Below are 23,582 nucleotides of genomic sequence, written 5' to 3' on the forward strand. Positions count from 1 at the left end.
TAGCTTGGCAACAATGAAATGTTGACAATTTACAAAGGTTATTAATTGAAATTTGAGTATATTGAGTATTGTATTTGTATGAACAAATCGAACAAATATTATTTGATCTTTGCTTGAGCACGTATTTATCACAAGGTATTGAAATTTTGATTTGCTAGAGATAGTCCATACCTAAAACTTGATGCACGCGGTAAAGTGAGTACGAGCAATGTTGCAAAAGTCTTGAAAATGATGAAATTTTGGATTAATATCAAAACAATGAAGCTTTGTTCACTATTATATGTGTACATATATGAGATGTTATGTCGAAGTTTATAATCTTCGGAAACTATATTTCGACTGATGTGTGTGAAGCTTTTATACGAAATTTTAAAATTTTTAATAAAATGTGGAGAACAGAAGCAGTATTGGCCTATCATTTTAATATTTCTCTCAAAGAACAATAGAGGTCTTAAGGGCAAATTCCCTAATTTTTTACAGCTGCTAATAGCGAACATAAATTGAATAAATGCGAAGAAAGAGCCCCGATTTATTATTTGTATCGCGGTTAAGAAACTTCTTTTACAGATTTAACTTGAGTTTATTTAAGCGAAACTAGAGAGGAAAGATCATGAAAAAAATTCGACAAAGTCAATAGGAATGACATGAAAAATCCTACAATACAGAAATATGAAAAAAAAGTGTTTCACAGACCAAAAATTATATCAAAGCTAGACAAGAGATATCAAATAGATTCAAAGCAACAAAAGGAGTGAACCAAGGATGTATACAGAGCTCATTATTATTTACGATAGTGTTAGATGAAGGAATTGGAAGAACAAAAATACATATTGAACAGTATAAAGTCACATTATCGAAAATGGAGAAAAAGGCATTAAAATATCGAAGATATTATATGCAGATGACATGATAATAATGGCAGGAGATGGAACCTTCAACTCAAATTTACAACTATGTCTATAGATAATTGAAAATATGCTAACAGAAAACACAGTCGACGATAACAAGCTTAAAAGAGAAGACACATAAGACAAAATTAGAAAGATTAGAGAATTGAATATAGAGCAGGTCAAAAGCTTCAAATACCTAGACACAGGATGGAACATTGGGACAAAATATAAACGAGAGATCTGGAGCAACTCGAAGATTATTTAATTCAATCAACATACCTTTTCTAGCCAAAAATGAAATACCAAAATAAATGAAAACAGAAATATATGAAAAAGTAGCCACACCAATCTTGGTATAGGAATCAGATACATGAGCAATGACACAAAACCGAAAGGTGGAATACCAAGTACAGAAATGAGATAAATATAAAATAAATCCAGATATGACAGAATAAAAGTATAGGAATTTGTGTTAGAAACCAATTCAAAACTTAATAGGAGACAATTGAGATGCTGAATACACTGTTCACACCATCACTACATCATCGATCACAATTATATTGACGCGCGTTTCGATAACCAAGTTATCGTCTTCAGAGAATTGTGCCGAATTATCGCCATGCGACTATTATTGGTTGCATGACGAGTGGACAGATTTTACGAAAAAGGCATCGGAAATCTTCTGGACAAAAGTGTGAAAAGTGTGACGGAGACTATCTAGAAAATCTGTGAGAAATTTCAGCTCTGTAACTTTTTATAGCAAAGTTCTGGTTTATATTTGAACCATTCTCGTAGAATACTGACAACGGCAGCTAAATATATGCAAAATATCAGTTTATACGTAAACTAGCTGGCGACGATAACATAATATGTATAACAAACAATGAGACTCAATTACCTTAAAGCTGCAGTATCAAGGAAAGAGGGAGAGAAGAAACAAGAATTCAATGTGGTCAGTAAAAGTGAGATGAAACTACAAAACATGCGTAAGAATAATGGATACGACTGGAATAAAAACGCGAATTAACAATTTAGGAAGTGAGTCCCCTGAGATGTGATAAGAAAACTAGGAATTTAGGATTTGGTTGGATGGGTTAGAGAAAATGAAAGAAGCTTGATCCGATCATTCCGAAAGCATCCTAGACAACAGATGGGCAAAAAAACTGCAATGAAACAAACGAAGTCCATTATGCAGACCACCAAAGATATGGTTTGAGAGCTGGAGCTCAGCATCCAAAAAAGAGTTCATGAAAAGCCTGAATAATAAGAATTAAATAGAACAAGATCTTGTTGATTAAGAGAAACGCTTATTTTCCATGCACCGTCAAAAAGAATATATGGGTCTTGAAATTTTTGAAGGCGATTTGTATCAATTTTAATATCGAAGGCACCGTTTTACGTCCGTTAAAACAGTGTGATTTCAGAAATTTAATTGAATAGGTAAGTAATTACTTATAAAAACCAGATCACTAATCCAATCATCTCGTACTCAACCCTCTTGAGTTCCAAGTATCATGTTAATGATTTTCTACTATCATTTTCACAAATTGTTGTTTGTAGAAGTAAAAGTAGAATAACCTAAAATGAGGTTAACTCAAAAATTTTAGCGGTTTTCAGTCATTTTTTTTAATTCCAGAGAATAATGGAAAATCTTGGAAGGAACTACAACTTATAACAAGAGATAGAATGGAAGATTCTTAACGAGATTTAATGAATGAGTTGGGAAGGATGTTGTAAATTTTCTAAAATCGCCTTTATGTTTAAGTGAACGAAATCATTTTGAACAGCTGTTGTAATGACTTTCATTAAATATTTGTACCCTTTTTAAAGTGGGCTTCCAGTTAGGACATGAATTATTGACTATTATTCAAATGAAAGGCCTCATTCTCTTATAGCCTTCTACTATTCCAACTTTGGTGGGTATGATTCAACCATGAGAAAATCATTATAGAGAACATTTTATACTCCGAGAAGTTTTGAGAAATTTAGCGATAGCATAGATAACAAAATTGCATTTATTTGAAAACTGAGAGATATGACAACAAAATAGTTTCATGAGAACGACAAGACTGTTAATCACAAACGAAATAGATGAATATCCAGAAAACGCTTACCACCAAGGAATATTTAGCACAGTAAGTTTTAAATTGGTTTATAAATCCCATAATACATTAAAACATTTGTTGGGCAATCCTAATGATAGAATAATAAATTTGAAAAAGAGTGGTATATATGAAATTAACTGTGGTGATTGTGCCTGAGATATATTGGGTAGACTATAAGATCCGTTATTGTCCGATTTAAAGAGCACATAGCTCATTTGAAATATGGACGGACCGGAAAATCAGTTATTGCCCATCACGATACTAGTCACAATCATGACATAAATTTTAATAATGTGAAATTTTTGACAATGTATCCAATAATCAATTGTTAAATGTATTTGGAAGCATTAAAATGCTATAGTTTAGCAGTCAAGGAATGAATGTTCCCGCCAAAGAGTTTTATCGCTAGAATTAATTTTCGGGGGAAAAGGTCCATTCGAGAGAAAACTTAGTATAGACACACAACAGGTAAGTTGAGTCATTGGATTTTTAGGTTATCGAAACGCGCGTCAGACAGTGTAATCTTGAGTGTTGGTGTAGTGGTGTTGTAAACGGTTCCAGAAATTCCAACTCGGTTCAGTTATGTTTCCTACTTGTGCCATCAATTTCGATCCCAGAAGATCATGCCACTTTTTAAAAATTTTTGATGAATTGAACTGTGATCGTTCTCATATTGGATACGATTTTGAGGTATTTGTTTCCAGAAGAAATGATGAAAGTAGTGAACCATATCCAAATCAAATTTTCATCGCTTCCTCATCATCCACTACATGATAGGCAGCAATATAGCGATAAATGTTCGGAGGCCTCACTTGTAATGTTTGTCGTTTTCATCCGAGAGCTGTTAAACTCAAATTTCACAAATCTTGCTGAATTTAAGCATATATTCCATTGTTTTCCAGAGATAATTCTTCATTATGATTTTCTTTGAGGATACTCATATAACCAGTTGTGATTGAACATGTAAATGTGTTCGTTAATTTTTAAATAACCATGTCGAGTCAATTAAAATTAAAAGAGCGATGAATTAGTGAGAGAGTCTAACTTATGAAGTTTGAAATACAACTTTAATTATATTTTTGTGAGTTTGAGCAACTACTCTATATTTAATTCTTAGAACTTTAGTATTTCCGACTAACGGGAAAATATATGATGAGATAACCAAGTTCTGGAGTGTATTTGAGATTCTTTTTTTTCAATTTTTAAGCAGAAAAGTTAACTTCTAGTCACTTTTTGAAAGTTTAGATTTCCGATTTGCCTCATGCAGCTTCCTCTTCCTCATAATATACTAGTTATATTGAAAACATGAGGGCAAGGTATCTGTGCTAAAATTACTTATTTAGCGGTAATAGTGAAATTCTTGTTTCAATGGAAGTTTGATAATTATTCATTCGACTCTAAAGAGAATTGAGTTTCTCTAGTGAGAAGCTTGACCAAAACAGCCACGCAGCAGTTCTATAGTGAACAGCTTTGCCTTGATGATTTTAGTAAGATCTATCGACTCAGGTGCTTAGCATTATGGGATCAATGGAAACTTCCACTATTCTTGTAATCGAGGTCATGTAAGAGAACGTAAAAATGTTATATGCGAAAATTGTGATCATGCTGCAATCATATGGAACTCGAAAAGCAGCGCAGTAAAGGCTAATCTGTATGCTACCTTTGTAGTCTTCCCTGATAGAAAGGACTAAAAAGTTGTCTCTCCTACAGAACAGCTTTCTGTAACAATGGGCTGAGTACGCAGGAGATTCTAAGGGTCGACCTTTATATGCCTTTCTAGTAACTCTTGTGAGAATAATGCAACAAATTTCATTAAATCCTTGTATTTTCATTGGTTTTTAGTGAGTGCAAAATAACCTAACGTCATGAAGAGATTAAAAATCGCTACATAAAATAGAAACACCTCCAATGTTTCTTCACGTGATTAATACATCCGATTCATATGAATTCATATGAATCAAAACAAAATTCATGATAACTGAAAAGAAATAGTCGTTACGACTAATCGCTAATCGCTGGCCTTCCACAAATTGTTCAAGAAAAAAATCCAACTTTTATGATTGTTTAGATTTTAATTATACTGAGTGTATAAGGTGCAAAACTCGAAATTATTATCAGCCTTATTACTGAGGGCTGATTTTTTTCTGGGTAACATATATATGTAGTTCACAAAAGTAAGGTAATATGTAGTCTACCAACTGGATGTCCCCTTATCTCAATTAGAATCCATTTGACTCATATTAGAACATTTTTTTGAGTAACCTATAGGTATTAAATAGTAGATTCCTAAGTAGTTTGAAAATCGACCCTGTGAATACAATTCAAAATATTCATAACAGCTATCCGAAATAAAATTTAGATACTAGAAGCTGAAACAACATAAAAGTACTTTCAGAAAGGTCTATCTGGAACACAAAGCCAACCAGAGGGTTAATATAAATAAGAAATCTACCAATACCAATGCAAATTGGTAGTTATAAATAACTCTTTAGACATATTAAAAATCTTCTTTGGAACTAAGACGGTGCTGCAACACATTTTCTATTTTTGAATGAAATGTTTCTCCACCGACAGATTGCATGTAGTTAAATCCATTGGATTTTCATATATGAAGTTATATGAATGCCTCATGCTAAGCTGAAAATACAATCGTTCTATGAAAAAGGATCTAATTTGCAGCCAATTAAGTAATCTTGCCATATTTTTGAAGTCAAGAACTTTTAACTAAATGGATAATATTATTATTATCATCTACTGAACATATTTATTCACCTCATTACTTTTTAATCACCCTGAATCTGCTGATGGAATCGAGATTCGTAAACTAGATACTCAAATTGAATGTAGTTCATACTCTTTTCAAAGTTGAAATTGCTTTGGCTGAATAGATTATAGTTCCATGCAAACGTTATTACGCATTAGTCTTTTTGGACAGAATTGCTATCAAATCTTTATATTTAAGTTCACCTATTCTTTACGTGAAAGCTATACATTTCAACTGATTCAACTTTTCACTGTGACCGTTATGAAAGTTGAGGGTTTCGAGTTATTGTGCCAGAAAATCTCATAACATTCGTTCTTTGTTATGTTTTTATGTGATTATCCGCTAAAGTTTTCTTCAACGGTCTGTATAAAATGGTCCAGCATGTGCTTGATATATTTGAGAATCACGGTCTTTCTCAATTTGTTCATAGGGTTTTGTCGTAATGGAAACCAACTGAAATTTTCCCCACACTTTCTCTTGATAATGATTGAATGTTTGGCAACAAAACAATCCTTTTTTCTCGAAAAAGTATGTGTGAGTATTGTGCCTATCAACTCACTTAGACTCTTAGCGATTAAACGCCATCTCGAGCCACCGTATTTCACTGGTTTTCCAATAATCAATCTTGGTTGCACTTCGCTACAGTATGAATTTTGAAGTCAAAATCGAATTTTTACCAGAAAACATCGATGCTGTACGTAAACTGATATTGCAAGATCGTCATGTGACATGCCATGAGATTAAGGCATACTTGTATACCTTGCATACTATGTATGCTGAGAAAGTTCAATCGCGGTGCTTCAAAAAACGTTTATAAGATCATGACAGGCGATGGATCATAGATCTATGCATACGAACCCAAAACTAAACAACAATCGACTGTATGGGTTTTTCAAGACGAGCCGAACCCATCGAAAGTTGATCGCCCACGAAGCTATTAGAAGTAAATAATCGCCGTTTTTTTACCATCACCAATTTTACCAATAGTCAATTCTGAATGGTACACCAGAATGTGTTTGCTAGAAGTGTTCGAAAAAATCGGGGAAACCAATCGAAGAAGAAGAATCATACTCACGACAAAGCGAGCTCTCACGCATCAGTTCAAAAACGTCAAAACATCGAATTGATGGAACATCCGCCGTATAGTCCCCTTTTAGCACCCTATGATTTCTTTTTATTCTCGCATATCAAAGATTACTCGCGAGGTGAACGTTCTTCCACACCTGAAGAAGCGGTTGATGCGTTCAAATCACATGTTTTGGAGACAAAAGTGTATGAATTCAAATGGAGAATATTTTGAAAAACAATAAAGCCAAATCCAATTATAAATATTTGTTTTTATTTGTCACCTAAAAACTTAAGTAACAGCCCTCGTTTAAATAGTATAGCAAAAATAGATGCAAGCATCATACCTTACGTTTCGAGTATATTCAAAATATGACGGTTTCATCAATACCAAACGCTATTGGCCGATAAATCTTATTATATTTAAGATTTTCATGTCAAAAATTGAAGCAACTATAAAATTAAATCGTGTACTCGTACAGTTGCATGGAATTTAAATTTGGGTCAGGTTGTTTTTCTACTCTTTCATGTTTGTGAATGTAGTTCTATTTTTTTATCATATTCATGATTTTCCAATCTATACTACAAATAACGAGATGTATGTCCTATGTTAAAATTATTTGTTCTGTGACACTTGAAAACAATTTATTTTATATTGTAAGTTTATAGAAGAAATTTGGTTTTCAAATTGATAAAATGTCTGGAAGAGAATTAATAGGTATTAGTTGTGTAAGGTTTAATTCTACTATCAAAATGATTAAATTCCACATGTTTGCATAATATCCAATTTTTAACTAAGATGGGTGATTAGCAATGCATTTTCGGGTTTTCCTTTGAAGTCGATGTTCAATATTCATATCTTGGGAAATTTTTATCTAATATATTCATCAATCTATTTTGATGAAACCTCGTATGGTATATACATATGCATTTCTCTGATATTTTTCAATCTCAGGCTCAACTAGACTAGCATTAATCTAAAGTAAACGTCACTGAAATCTTCAAACTCAGACGGAAAGTTAATTAATATTTGATAACATACAAAAATGGATAAAAGAGACATAAACAGAGATTTGAACTTTGGAATATAATCTTAGTCTTGGAGTATGGCAATGATTTATTCACAAAACTGAAGAGAATGTTTTCAAATGTACCGCAACGAAATTTTATTTCGCTTTATTTATTCATAAGTTTTGTCAGTTTATAAACATTTTCCTCATATGTATCATTTATCTCAATACTTATTTCATTTTAAGCATATATTTGACTTATTTTCATTATTTTTGGAGCGTATCAAAACACGCAAAACAAAAATAAGAAAAGACCTAGTTACTTCTGCTACGTCAATTATAGCATTATAGAGAAAATGCACACGGGAGAAGTAGATCGCTGCAAACCTGGTGTTCTATTTGGTGGTCTGGAAGATCTAAATATGAAGATATAGCAGCATAAAAGATATCTAGCTGTTGGCGAATATGAACCAAAAAGTAATGATAAATATGTAGACAGTCATACACATAAATGGTATGCCTATAAGAAATCTCTCTCGTACACGGTGACATCACGTTGGAATCAAAATGTGAAGTAATGTATACCTGTTATAAAGTTTTATGTCGATTGCAAAAGTAATATTTGATCCAAAGACATATCTATATAAGATTATTGATTTTACCAGTTAAATTTTCCGCTTTTAAAGCCACGTGCAGTTCACAAGGAATATAATTTGCTGCTTGTTCCATGAAATAAAAGACTATTCAAAATATGATTAGCCAAATTATGAAATTATCCAATTTGATATTGTTTTTGATATATTATCGGGATTTAATATTTACTTTTTTGAGCGAAACATAAAGTTTTATACCTAGACCCTTTGCATTGTATTGAATTACCCTCTTAGAAATGAATGGAACAAACACGCGCTAAAATAAATAACACATAAATAAGGGGTACCATCTCTAAATATTTCCAGCCAGACTGAAACCATTTTTGTTTAAAATTTTATGACATCAATTTCATCCACTCGACCATGGATTCTGTCCCCTGCCGCGCCAAGTCTTTTCTTGGAAACCTAGGTATTTAGTACCTTTTACTTTGGTATCTTTGCATGTAGCGACAGCATTATGATCTAATAAAATAAAGTATCATCTTTCAAACCCTACAATAGCCGTTAAACACAACAAAGATCACAAACACACAAAAACGCAGTAAATACGTACAATACAACTGCCTTCCAATAATAATGGACAAGGAAACGTTCTGGTTCCAGTGTGACGTCATGCACAAGCCGTATTAGATTTGAGCCGACAACTCAGCCTGCCAGTGTACCACCTATTTCTATATCGGAGTATTCAGGAAGACTTTTAGGAAATTATGATTGGGTTAACCCAATCATGATCTGAATGTTAGGAAACTGATTGAGTCAATCGGTTCGTAGACATATCATATTATCCTTTCTACACTAGTGGAACAGTGGGTAGTCAGCTGACGGGTTGTTTCATTTAACTATGGTTTTCTGAACTTCAAAGATGACTTATTCCCCTAAAATGGGTGTCTAATATCAAAAGTCAACAACAGTGTAATTGATAGGTTACTAAATGTGCATTTCAGCATGGAAATAGCTTATTAGTATTAAATTGTGTTGAAAAATCCGAGTGATTGAGTACATCGTTGATAACTGGTTTTTAACATGAAGCATGAAAGAATTTACGCATTAAAAAAGTAATGAAAACTAGAAGAGAGCTCGCTAATTTATGTTATTTCTATATGCAATTAGTAAATATGAAAAAAAATAAGAATATAGAAAAATATTTCCTAAAATTATCCCAATCATCAGAATAAAAAAAGAATGAATGATTGAAAATAAAAACACCAGTATATCATGAGAACAATTTCAGTGAAAAATTCTGAAAGATTCGCGAGCCTAAATCAATCTCCTCTCAACACCGTAGGGCGTGTAACTAACTCGAAATGTACATTTCGTGTGCGCCTCATTAAACGTTTCCATGTTTCTGGCGCTACGCTTTCAATAGTTTGTTAGTGATCCGTGGAAGCTTGAAACGTTGCCAACACCACATAATCGTTAGTAGCATATGCTGTATAACAGATAAAACGAAATGTTTGTTAAAAGTTGGAAATTCGTAAAAACGATAACATTGGAAAAATGCAATTATATTGTAAATATATATTGTCAAGAATTAGCTATTTCTGACTAAAAAATAAAAAAATATGATTAGATACAGACTGATTTTGTATGGAATAATGATATAACATATGAGTCCAGGCCACAAAAAATGGTGAATGCGTATCATAAGTGCCATTTAGCCTGAATATTCTTCTAATTTGAACTTTGAGGTGAAGTCAACAATGTTACGCTTAAGTAGATACATTAAAGTCTTTTTTCTTCGTTTTCACTTACACTCATTCTATTCGTAGGGGGAATTGAAAACACTGACTCTTACGTTATTATTCAATTAGACACTATACAATACACTTCACTTATAATAATTTACTTATAAATAGCACTTGAATAATTTCCGCGATTACTTTTACTTTTAATTTTATCTTTTCACAACGACTATTCACTTAGAACTAACTACGTTTATACAAATAATTGTATATACCTAAATAAAATTCTACAAAGTTCTAGAACAAGAAGAAGCAAGAGAAATGTATAAATACTGAAGATAGTGAAGATAGCTCAAATTTCAAAGCGGATGAACTGTCAAGCAAGATTTTTCCCTGCAATTCTACAGTCTCAGTCAAATATTCTGTTATAAATGTTACACGAGTGTTAATCTACCAAAGTTCCTAATATAGATCAGCTTAGGACACTCAGTTTATAGACTTAATGTCATCTTACTCTTTTGAAATACATAAATATGTACCTACTTATGTAAAATCCCAGTCATCATGCAAAAAATTAGTTCTCCAGTAATAAGCCAGTATGGTCAATATTAATATTCGCCCTGTACATTGATATTTTAAAAACAATTTTTAAAATTTTTTAATTTTAAAATTTAATTTGGAATTTAAAAAATTTTTAAAACAATAAAAAATGTTATTTTTTTCTTAACTACCAATTTGTAAAAGGCCGACTTTTGGAATATTAATCATAACGATTATTTCTGCTAAGTACATAAGCATTTTCATTTGATTCAGATGAATATTGGTGCTGACGTATTAGTCACGTGATGGAAGACTTTCACCGATCCAACTTTAGTTAGCCTCATCCAAAATTGATATCGAAGGAAAATTAAAATATCTATTCAATCAGAATAAATAGACTTGGATCTATATTTAGAACCATAACCAATCATCTCCATTTCCAAGACGAATAAATGCAATCTTAAAACAATTAAGACAGTGCCAAGTAAATTGTCAGCGATCCATAAGTAAATAATTCCACTAAAACTATTCAAGATATTCAGAATAATGAATACTTACTAAAATAGAAAATATTATACAAATAAGGCCGCAAGAGAACATGCAAGAAATTGCATGCAATTCCTTGCAATATCAAAAAATTACATAGACGAATATTGCATGTCGCTTGCCATTGTATCATGGTTGCCACCACGAAATTCCATAAGTAGAAGTAAAAAATTTCCCAGCCTCAAACTTTATTTAGTCTTTTGTGGGCAGCTCGAAAATGAAAATATCAAAACTAGGTGAAATAAAGTGGTCAGTGCATGACTGTTAATAATTATATCTGTTGCTACTTTCATTTTTGGAGTCCGATGGACAGTTTAGCTACAGAATTGGATGAAAAAACATATAAAAAATTCCAAAGCAAAATAAAACGTAATATCTGCAAATTTCTCTCTAAAAGTACAACTTGTAGGCAATAAAATTGGCACCAAACAGATGAAGAGCGAGATCTTGCATGAAACAATAAGCTGTACTTCATCCGCACATGCTTTTGATCAAGAAATATTGTATATTGCATTGCATTGCACGTTGTATTGCATCATGTCAAGCGGCCTTAATGAAATAACAATAATTTATAAGGTAATATCACATGTTATGGAAAATGCAGAGAATTCTTGGACATTCTGTACACTACAAACTGCAAGAAACATTGTATTGTAAATTGTAAAAGGTAAAAAGTATTTAAAAGGGCTAAGAGGTAGGCAGATTTACGAAGATATGCTTAATACCCTTGGTGATCAATGTCCTTCGTATGCGACCGTGGAAAATTGGACTGCAAGTTTCAAAAGAGGTAAATTTTTCATTGAAGATGATGACCGATCGGGAATGCAGCCAGTTTCTGTGTCACTCCCCGAAAATATCGATGCATTTCATGACATGATTTTATCAGACCTTCGAATTGTGCTAAAACGGATATCTGAAGCACTAAATATTTCATACGAACGCGTTCATCATATAGATCACGTCAATTTGGACATGAGAAAAATTGCTGCAAAATGGATTCCTAAATGTTTGAATGTTGACCAAAAGCATGCAAGGGTAGAAGCATCGCGTTCGATCTGTGTTCGGTTTGAAAACGATGTAGACTTCTTAAGCCGAATTCTTACTATGGATGAGACTTGGATACATTTCTACGATACAGAATCAAAGCAACAATCGATGGAATGGCGACACTCTGGTTCTCCAAGACCTAAGAAATTTCGTGTCCAAAAACTGCTGGACAAGTTCTTGCTTCAGTTTTTTAGGATTCCCATGGAGCAATTATGATTGATTTTTTTAGTAAGGGTAGAAGGAGATTACTCTGAGACATTACTGACCACTCTACGGGGGAAAATTGAAGAGAAAATACGCAGGACAACGCCCCTGCACACAAATCTCATGATGCCATGCAAAAAATTCGTGATTTAGGGTTTGATTTACTAGAACACCCCCCTTATTCACCAGATTCGGCTCCGTCCGACTATCATCTCTCTCCTCAACTGAAAAAAAGTTTAAAAGGTCGTAAATTTTCTTTCAACGAGGAGTTAATAAAAGCTGTGGAGGTCTGGTTTGCAGAGCAAGAAGAAACATTTTTTTTTAAAGGTCTAGAGATCGTAGGATCGTTTTAATAAATGTATCCAATTAAGTAATAGAATATTTGAGATTGAAATTTTGTTCGGTTCTATATTAGGTTAAGAATTTTTCAATATATCCTCGTATCTTCCCAAAGATTGATACCGATAGTACACGAGAAATAAAACTTGATTCGTTGTTATTTCTTTCTGTCTTTGCGAAACTGATTGCACAATGAATAAAATTACAGTGGTCAAAAGAACGAAATCGATTACTGCCTCCAACAGTACTTGCAATAATCAAAACTATATATAACTTAGATATGAAGTGTGATTTTGTAATTATTTGCTTACTCAATCATAGATACTGAAGGAAATTATTCGAGTTGAAAAGTATAGTAAAAATTAGTAGTATAATAAAATAAGTTCATAAAATTGGAATGTATCAGATACTATAAGTTATAGTATCTAATATCTAATAGTTATAGTCTATAACTAACCTAAGTTTCAAAAATTTGTTAGAAACTAAAGTATTTGTATTATATTTTAAGAACTAGTTTTCAACTCGTATAATTTTATTCAAATATTTTCATTAAAAAATGTGATTATTTTGATTATTTGAATCTTATTTCATCTGTTTTCACTAGATACTAATTTATCTTATGCAAATCTATTGATGCGCCCTGTTTTTAAACTGAATTGTCCTGGTTTTTCTAATTACACATCCTGGTTTTTTAAATTTGAGGTTGCAACCCTACCTTAAACCAACAAAAATACCTTCTTGAGTCTATAAAAACACATTAAAAACAAATAACCAAAACTTCCACAAAATACCTAAAGCTTTAACTGAATTAAAGCTTCGACAACTTATTGGAAAAGGACCGGCTTTAAAGTCTATATTAGTGGACAAGCTCCTAATAATATAAAGATTGTTAGTACAAATTTTTGAGTTTGTGATTGTGAACAAAATAGAAAATTTATCTTCATTGAGTTACTACAAGCTATTAATTGCCTTTTGTATGCTTTTTCAGTTTATATTTTTGAAATTGTTTGATAACAAAAAATTCTTCTAGTGTTAACAGAAAAAGTTCAAATATAATAAGAGCACAAAAGTCCTTCACTAACGTCAATTTTTAGTCAAGGAAAATTTTGCTTAGAAAAGATAAAGGAATGTACATTTTAGATGACACTATATTTGCTTATTGTGATAACAGCTAATAGTATCCTGTTATGTTATTTATCATAACTAGTCTAAAATAGAAACCGAACAGTTCTATCTTCGTAACATTTGTAAAGGTATTCGTAAATTAATGATTTAACCATCAATTGAGCACCGACTAGGTGGTAAAATATTCACACCTAAATGCACCGTTGACTCTAATCGTGTTTCGTTGATTAATTTAGCTTAAATATTATGTTTGAAATGCACCGTTGGCAAAACGACGCTCGAGACTTGTTTAACTATATTCAAGATAATCCATTAAAATGGGTTGCTTATATTTTAACATCATTGCGATCTTTTGGTGTTGTCAAAATTGAAAGTATAGATTAATATCCATACTAAAGATGATGAGTACTTTTGGAATAATAAACTAAAGACTTCCTTGTACTGTACAAGTTACATGCTACAATTATGAACATAAATATGGAGTTTGTCGAGAAAAGAAAAACAAACTCCATATTTATATCGAGTGTCATTTCTAATGTTGTATTTTGAGTGATATGAATTTGATAGTTTACACTAAGTTCAAGATACCACAATTCCACGTTGATTGAATCCCTGATGATGAGACCATGAGGATTCGAAAGCTCGAACTCATATTAAAAAGAGTAAAATTTGGTATTTGAACTGATGATGAAGCCAGATAGCGTCTGCTGTATAATTTTCAACTACACGAAGTAAATAGGAGATGTCGCTGTTCTTTTCATCAATTATGAGTAGAAACTCCGAGCGAGAGGCTATTACGCTGCTCTAATGAGATGCCATAACGTCGAAACTAGTCGGTGATTACTTCTCATTCCTTACAATTTCGTACCATTAGGATCGATGAACATCAAGTTCTTTGGAAATGGTGTGATTCAATATTTGTCGAAATATCAGCCAGGATTTTAAGAAAAGAACACATTGATTTATCAAAATTCATAATAATTCCATAAGTGATGAGTGTGTATCACAAATTGTGATATTTTGGACGCGCCTCGTATTGAGTTCATATAAATGAAAACGGCAGAGCTACAAATCATATGTTATGATAAATTAGTCAATCCTCGTGACAACAATACGTGCTATATCTGGATAGTGAGGTTAGAACATTAACATTGAATGAATGTAAACACACATAGGTCAGAAGGTCAGAATAAATTTTATACTTTGAGGTAATAGCTACATTTGTGTTAATGAGAAACACCAAATTGTGACAGTGTTTTGAATGAAACGAATTTTATTGATAAATTTAAAAGCTTACAATGGATGCTAAAGAAGATCTGAGGGCAACCTCAATTTTAGACATCTTTTGACGATTCTTGTATAGGAGAACTTTAAGGTCTTACACAAAAAAGTTATTAAAAATAGACTGTTTGCTGTCATATCTGAGACACAATGAAAAAAAAAATGAAAGTTATGAGAGATAAATTAGGTGTTTCAGTAGGGAGCGTGCATGGGGACGTTTTATGGAGAATAGTGAAAACTGGGGAGAAAGTTATGAATATACGATTATATTAAGAATTTTTCTCACCCTGAATGAAGGATATGGAACTGTAGATTATAATTCTCCCATAAATATATTCAGTCTTGGATTCATCAAATGAGCTTTTGTATACAACATTTACCATGAAAAGTCATTAAATTAAGAAAATATTTATACTGGCAGAAATGAGAAAAGATATGTTATTAATCTATAGAATGAACTGCTATAACGAAATTTAGTGAATTTTCATGCAATTTGTTGAATTAATGATTGTTAATTTTTTGATAAAACGTAATCAAACTTACGTTCATTGACAAGGAAAAATGCCTCATGGTCTGACAATATTGCTGGATACCCATTGAGAATATCGGATAAACCAAAAATTTAAACAAGTAAGCCAGTAATTTACGAATTGAATAGAAAAAAACGTGAAAATATTCTCATCTTGCAACTCTACCAGTGAAAAAAATTTGTTTTATCTATTTATAGATCTCTTAGAAACATTTATATTCTAATATAATAGTGGTAAAATAGAATTATCATTAGTTTGGATTTATTTATGTTCTCACATTTCATCAGTGTTAAATTGAATATAACTTTATCTATCATATTCGATTTATAAAGGTAGGCATCCCAATCCACACCAATAGTTATTGATTATACATAATCCAATACTACGCTTCTCTAACTTCTCGATGCAGTGCTTGTAGAAAGATTTGTCTTTTGCATCAAAATAGGCTACAGTTTCAGTCATTGCTTCTTCATTTGAGCTGAATTTCTTACCGGCAAGCATTTTTTGAGCCAGGCTTGGAGCCAGATCTGGCCTGTACAGTTGATGAGGAAGCAATTCAAAGTGTAATTCGGTCAATTTAACCTTCGTTGCCATTGACTTGTGAATTGGTGCATTGTTTTGGTGAAACAGTCTACTCAGATGATGTTCGTTTTGATTCCGGAGTAAAATGATGGATCCAGGTTCCATCAATTGTCACATATAGACTGATAAATCATGTGTGAACATGATCAAACATTGCTCTAAATCATCAATACGTTGTTGTTTTGGAAACTTTGAAAAAAAGCTTTCTCATGGTCAAATGTTCGTGCATAATTATAAACATACTGCCTTCTGATATCTTCACAGCTTCAGCTATCTCATGGAATTTCAATTTACGATGAGATATAATCATTTTATGGACTTTTCTAATGTTTTCTGGAGTAAACACCTCAATTATAGGACCAGAACGTTCACCATCATCGGTGTCTGTATGAACATGTTTAAATTCAGCAAATCAATAACAAATGGTTGTTTTCGATAGAACAGAGTCCAGATAATACTTTTTAGCCCATTGCTGAGACAGTATTTCTTTTCCTCAAGAAGCAATGAAAAATTAACACATGAAAATGTTTTGAAACCATTTTTTTTTAAATAACAAAAATGGTTTCACTTAAACGGATGTCACTTTTTTCTGACTAGTCAAAATGTCATAAAATTTCATACATAGTCTTCTGAAAGCTGGTACTTCGTAAACATCATATTGATTTGACAATGGCAACACCATCTGTGTGTCAGTGACACGACATATTGAGTGATATAATACTGGCACCAAGCCAATAAGAAACTAAGTCTCAAAACTGAAATTGAGGTAATTAACTTAACAATTATGATTGTTATCTCCTAGATCAATCCATTTGGAATATCTTGTACCTATACTGTTAATTGTGTTTTCATAGTTTTTCATGTAATTCAAAATCTGCGCCTGTATAGTCATCGTCAATTTGAATTCTTTCAGTATTTTCCATACAATTTAGGATTTCGGAATCATTGCTAATTTCTATTAATATTGTGTCATATAACTAGAATTTATTATATAGTCTTTATATTTGCTGTCATTACAAGTCAATTCTGTTTTCAGCCCGTCACTTTCAGGTCACTCATTTTCTTAGTCATTTATACGTACTAATGATACCCCACACCTGACACCCATGTAATATTTTTCTTATTTATTTAAACTTCTTTCAACGGTGGAGTGAATTTATACACAATTTACTTAATATATTCATACACTTACACTTAGTACACTACACTATTCAATATTTTCTAAACTATACTCTAAGATTCATCACCATTCACTAACTTATAAAATTTATTTGAATCAACAGTTCACTTTATATTATTGCTTTGACATGAAATGATTTACTGACTTCTCTGCTGATAAACAAGTGCCTATTTTCATAAAATTGATTTATCTTTCGGTTCTAGAATATAAACAAAAGAATTGGTTGCCTAGAAATTATAAAAAATAGGAGCCGCAACCGACAAACTTCAGAATGTATCAACATACTAAAACAGGACCTGCTTCACATCTACATCAGCAGACGATCTCATAACAATGCAATATAGGCTCACCAAATATTTGTTTACATATTATTTCATTTGAAAATTCACTCGACTTCTTTTCTTCTGACATATCTGAAACATGAAAATTTCCGTAAGCAAAAGAAATAATGATGTATCGTGATTTAACTTTAAATAAATTATAATTCGAAAAAATTGGTATACAAATTGAATTTTGAAATTACTAGAAACATATCAGGTAAAATACCAAGTTTCAATTTACATTAATTATACATTAGTGGATATACTGGAAAATGAAACGAGATACAGAAAGTAGCTTATGGGAAAATTTAAATTCTTGACTTCATAGCTTAAGACAGAACTACTGTTGAAAAATTACACGTTGATAGGCATATCACAACGTTCTGATATGACTTCACGTATTTCACAACCACTTTCTTGTAGTCATTTAGAAAATATATCACCCTCTCACGTCCTATATATATCCACGTGAAAAATGAGGAATAACACGTGTATGTCTGCTAGTGAGAGGTGCATAACCAAGTAGTTCGCACTTTTTGTTTCAGAATTATTCTGCATTTTATAACCATCATTTTTATATTGCAAAACGTGACCTTTTCAACAATTATATATATTATAGTACCAAGAGAAAATTATGGAGCAATTTGTAATGAAAGCCCAATCAGCTACGACTATAATACTCTGTATATTAATTTCCAATAGTCGGCATTGCACAGTGAAAAAAAAAACAATTCTACTATTTTGAACATTTTTTTAGTATGAAACAAAGCAGATGAAATAATTTATTTTTGAAAGGTATCTGATTCTCTGTCCAATTTGTGCCACAACAATTCAAACGAGTTCAGGTCCGGTGACTATGACGGCTAAATCATTACTATTAGTACATTCTTTCTCCCGAATTCTCTCAAATACTATTTACACAGCTACAAGGAATGGTTGGGATCGTTGTCATACTGGAAAGTAAATTTTTTGCAGGGAAGGCGCTGGCCAGACTACCAGTTCTCTACTAGACCTTCCTCCAAAACCTCCTTAAACCGAGATTCCGATGTATTCTACAGTCGGAATTACATATGGAATCATCATCTATTGTTTCTTTTACCTATGCACAAACACTCTTCATAGATCCGAAACTTTCACCCATCACTTCATAAAAGTCTTTCCTTCTGAACATGAACCAATTTTTATATTTTTTAGCCCACTGTAACCTTTTTATTTCATTTTGACCTTTGAAAAGAGGTTTTTATTCACTGTCCCCCTCCCAAAAAGCCAGTTTCTTAAATTTTTCTTTTAATTGTAGTACTAGTACTCAAATGTAGATCCCTAGATTGATTGATCTTAGCTGCTATCTCTGGGCCTTAGTTTTACCAAATTTTATGCTTACAAATTTGAACTTGTAAGAGAACGAGAACAATTCGTATACGAACACAAGGCTAACTAGGACCAAACTACAATCATAAATATCATAAAAATAATTTACAGTTGAAGAATAATGAACAAAGCAGCCGATACTTGCAAGTTCAAACTTGTCACACTTACCAATAAAACATACGCTCGTATTAAGTTAACAAATAACAAACAAATCAATCGAAAGTTTTAGGAGAGAAAAGAGATAAACATTGGATTCGTACAGCAATGAACTATTCATGCTTTGCTTGATATTCATCTGTAGGACAGGTTAGCTTAACAATTCACTTGCTAGATAGAGTAAATGTCAGGTTGAAACCCCTATCCTTTAGCTATCCTCCAGTTGATCTATCTTGATGGTGTTTGGATACCTTCACGTTTCAATTTAAATATTTAATACTGCTTTTAGAATGGATATTGTTTATCTTTCAATTGATTTTGAACTATGTACCCATCCGGTGAAAAGTTTTTTCTATCCAAGTGTTTGCGTGACACATAACAAATAAAAATAATAGGATCGATTTGATATTTATATTTTGAAGAACATGTATAGATAAGAATATAAAAATAATTAAACTTATTAAAATGTAATTGTAACATATTTAAATTTTTAATTCATTGATATCCGAACCCACTTAGACTTTGGTATTTAGATGCACAATTTTCGCATTCTCTGTAGCAACTTCGAGAAATAATCATCTTGTGTATGGCTCCGTTTGTTTTTCAGGATATTTCAAAGATCTTCTTTGTCTAATTTGTCACACAACTCAATCGTGTTGAGGTCAGGTAACTAGGACGGCTAAATCATTACTTTTAGTGAATTCTTACTCTCAAATTCTCTCAAATACTATTTGCACAACTACGAGGATTGCTTAACAATTTTTATACTCATCTTTCTCAAAGATGACCGTCCTTTCTCTAAAACCTCCTTAAACCGAGATCCCCATTTGTTATACAGTCCGAATTACATATGGACATTCATTCTTCCTTTTACCTATGCACAAACACTCTTCATAGATCCGAAACTTTCACCCATCACTTCATAAAAGTCTTTCCTTCTGAACATGAACCAATTTTTATATTTTTTAGCCCTCTGTCACTTTTATTCCATTTTGACCTCTGAAAAGGGGTTTATTCACTGTCTCCCTTCCAAAAAGCCAGTTCCTTCAATTATGTGGAAGTATTCGAAGTATTCGTGGAAATATTCGAAGGTAGATCCCTAAATTCATTAATCTTAGCTTCTATCTCTGGTCCTGTCAGTCATTAATCGCATCCACTGATCAATGAAGTACGTTTATATTCAGCGGTTGTATATCACCAAAGATCATTGTGATCCACGGTACGTTTTAATATTTTTAATTGGTGGTCAATGGTACGGTTATTTTTGCCTAAACTATAGAGTTTTCCTCCGATAGTTCCTTGGTTTTACCAAATTTTATGCTCACAAGTTTGAACTTACGAGATCAATTAGTATGGGAACATCACAAAAAGATGTCTAGGTCCAAAAAGTAATAAGTAGCAATTCAATTTGGATCCTAATACAATCAAATCGACCTTAAATTCAGATAATTTGTATGCTACAGTTCGTAGACAGTCGAAATTTCAATAATTGTATGCCTAAACTTGGTACCTAAAAGAAATGGAGGTTACCTAGATAGGCGTCTACAGTTTTCTAGATTCATATTAATTCAAAAAATAATCTTTAGTAGATTTATCTCTTTTGGTATTAGATAAATGTTATTCTCGCAAGCATTTTCGTGTAAGAACGAATTCCATTCTTAAACTATTTTTGGTAATTTTCTGTAGTGGGTTGGTGCCCCTGAATAGCTGAACTATGCAAAATATTTTGACGAATATTTAACGTTGACTTTAAGATGGAATAAGTCTTCTACATTGTTGAGCGTTTATAACCTTCACTCGTGGCATCAAAAAAAGCAATTAACACATTTTCTTTGATAATAGAGGTCCCTTTATCTGAACACCAGACCACACATTTTTCATATTCTTTTTCATATTGTTTTTTTGATTCAACAGGTAGTTCATTACGAATTTATGAAGGTAGAAGCCACGTCCGGTGATTCTGGTGGTGTTAATCGAAATTCTTCACCTGACTTAAGGAAACTTTTGAATTTAAATAATATTTCTTAAGTCAACTGTCAAATATTAATCAGTGCTACCAACCGACCACCTACGTTACAGTGTGATTTCCCTAATGTATATTTTTCTATGAATTAATATTGTAATTATAATGAATATAATTATGAATTATCATGGAAAACAAAAGGCCATTCCAGCATTCGTCTCTGCGGCCACTCGCGCCACGCGCTCGTGTGCGAATTTGGGAATCTTACTAGGATGAAAAGCCTCATATATACTATTTTAAAATTGAAAATTGAAGAATTGTAAGAGAGGAGTCTGAATAATAGTAGTTAACTATCTAAAACCAGCAACTCAGCATTTAATTTCCATTGTATGCTGCCAAATATTGGAGTTTGATTTTGGAATTTTCAAAATTATAAAAATTGGATGATATGAGTGCTTGACAAACAATCAAGTATAATTCAATGAAATATCATTGTAGCTGTCAAATATATCTCCCATAATTTTCCACCCCATAAAAATTCAGTTTCATATTTTTACATAAAATTCCAATTCATACCCTCCTTGCAAATATTTTTGACAACAACATTTTTTTGTATATTCGCAGGAAATAATCTCCATATTTTGTAAAGCTGAGAGTGTAAAGTTATAAATGTTGGTTATATGACTGGGAGACTTATTCTGAATGAGAATTCACAGTTTTGACTGAAGCTAACAGTGTTCCAGAACTGATGTAAATTACTCGGATTTATTATCTGTTTCGAGCACGCTGAGAAAGAAAAGAAATAGAATTATATTAATGATATCATATAACTTATATTACATAATATGGAGATGGGATTGAATAACGAAGACGCTTGTCTTAAAAAATGTGCGTTATTTCATCAAATCCTAATGTATTTGATTCCTTTATACTCTATTTTCCACAACTTCACTCACAAATGAGAATTTACGTTTGGAATTGAAATTTAGAATTATAAAATGTGTTTACGATCCGATAAGTTATACGTGGCGCTGTCAATAGAATTATTATGGATGATCCGTGAGTTTTTTACAAAACTCTGTAACCAGTCCAAATCAAATAGAATAGCTAATGGAAACCAAAGGCACCCTCACATATAAATAACATATGTGGAATTATCTCAATGCATGTTATTACCCATTTCATCTACGTGAAGTGAAATCAAAAGCCTGATCAAATAATTCGATAGACGGGAACATTTTTGCTACGAACAATTTAAAGATGAATTTTTTTTTATGAAAGAAACAAGCACACAAGAGGTAAATCCTATTACACTCGAGAAGTTCGATTAATACCTGTCATGTGGAGATGCCTGTTGATATTGACGTTGAAGTTCTGTAGATTGTGGAGTCCCTATAAATTCCTCATTAGCCATATCTGCCTGTCGAGTAGGTCTTGCAAGAACTGGTCAGCTTCAAAGAGCATCTGTCGAGGTATTATCGGTGAAACAGAGTCAGGTCAGCAACCTTTCTTCTGTAGAAGTTTCTGGTCAACTCTGCGTTACTTATAAGTCGATTTGTTCTCTTCTGCATTGAGCCGAGCGTCCTAAGGAAATGCTTGGGAATCGAGCCCCAAATGTCGAAGCAATACTACAAAGTTGGACCAATCTGAGCCTTGTAAAGAATCAAAAGCGGTAAGGATTATTTATGTTTTTATCGTAGAAAGGGCTTCAAGAGTTTATGAGGCTATCATAGCTAATTCGGCCATGTGACAATAGCAGGACATATGGCTCTAAACCTCAACACCGAATAAGCGAATTTGGGGGGATGAGGATATTTTCTATCCAGTTAAGTCCAAATCCTAAGCTGCTAGCCTCCTCTGTAAAAATAGCAGCCTTTGTCTTTGGTATATTAAACTCAATCACATTGCTTCCACCTAACACTAGAATTGATGGTGGTGATCCGGCTGATTTGAACGACGACACCAGTCTGCTAACGTCGGCGAAGCTACATAGATGGTGGCAGCTTCACCAGTCGTTTGATTCTTGAACCAATTATGTTAAACTATTTGAGACATCCGCTGGAGTGAATTGGTCACTTGGTGATTAAGAAAAGGCAGTTAATTCAACTATTTCACTGCGAGGAGACGTATTAGATGTACTCCATACAATACCTTTTCAAGAAACTGACGACTTGAAAAAACTAAAGAAGAGGTTGGACATGCGGCATGGTCACGAGCATCTAGGACACCTGT

The 23,582-nt window shown here is 32.5% G+C and overlaps 1 protein-coding gene and 1 long non-coding RNA gene across 4 annotated transcripts in view; one reads left to right on the plus strand and one right to left on the minus strand.

Moving 5' to 3' along the window:
• The window catches only part of LOC130893859 (connectin), a 619,332-nt gene that overhangs the window by 368,026 nt on the left and 227,724 nt on the right, over positions 1-23,582 (plus strand). The gene's annotated exons all lie outside the window — the stretch shown is intronic.
• The window catches only part of LOC130893860 (uncharacterized), a 28,168-nt gene continuing 22,516 nt past the window's right edge, over positions 17,931-23,582 (minus strand). Inside the window, exon 3 of the long non-coding RNA XR_009059259.1 lies at positions 17,931-17,956. This is a non-coding gene — a long non-coding RNA (uncharacterized LOC130893860). The remainder of the gene's footprint in view (positions 17,957-23,582) is intronic.

The sequence above is a fragment of the Diorhabda carinulata genome, chromosome 5, assembly GCF_026250575.1.
Source record: "Diorhabda carinulata isolate Delta chromosome 5, icDioCari1.1, whole genome shotgun sequence".
Classification (NCBI taxonomy): domain Eukaryota; kingdom Metazoa; phylum Arthropoda; class Insecta; order Coleoptera; family Chrysomelidae; genus Diorhabda; species Diorhabda carinulata.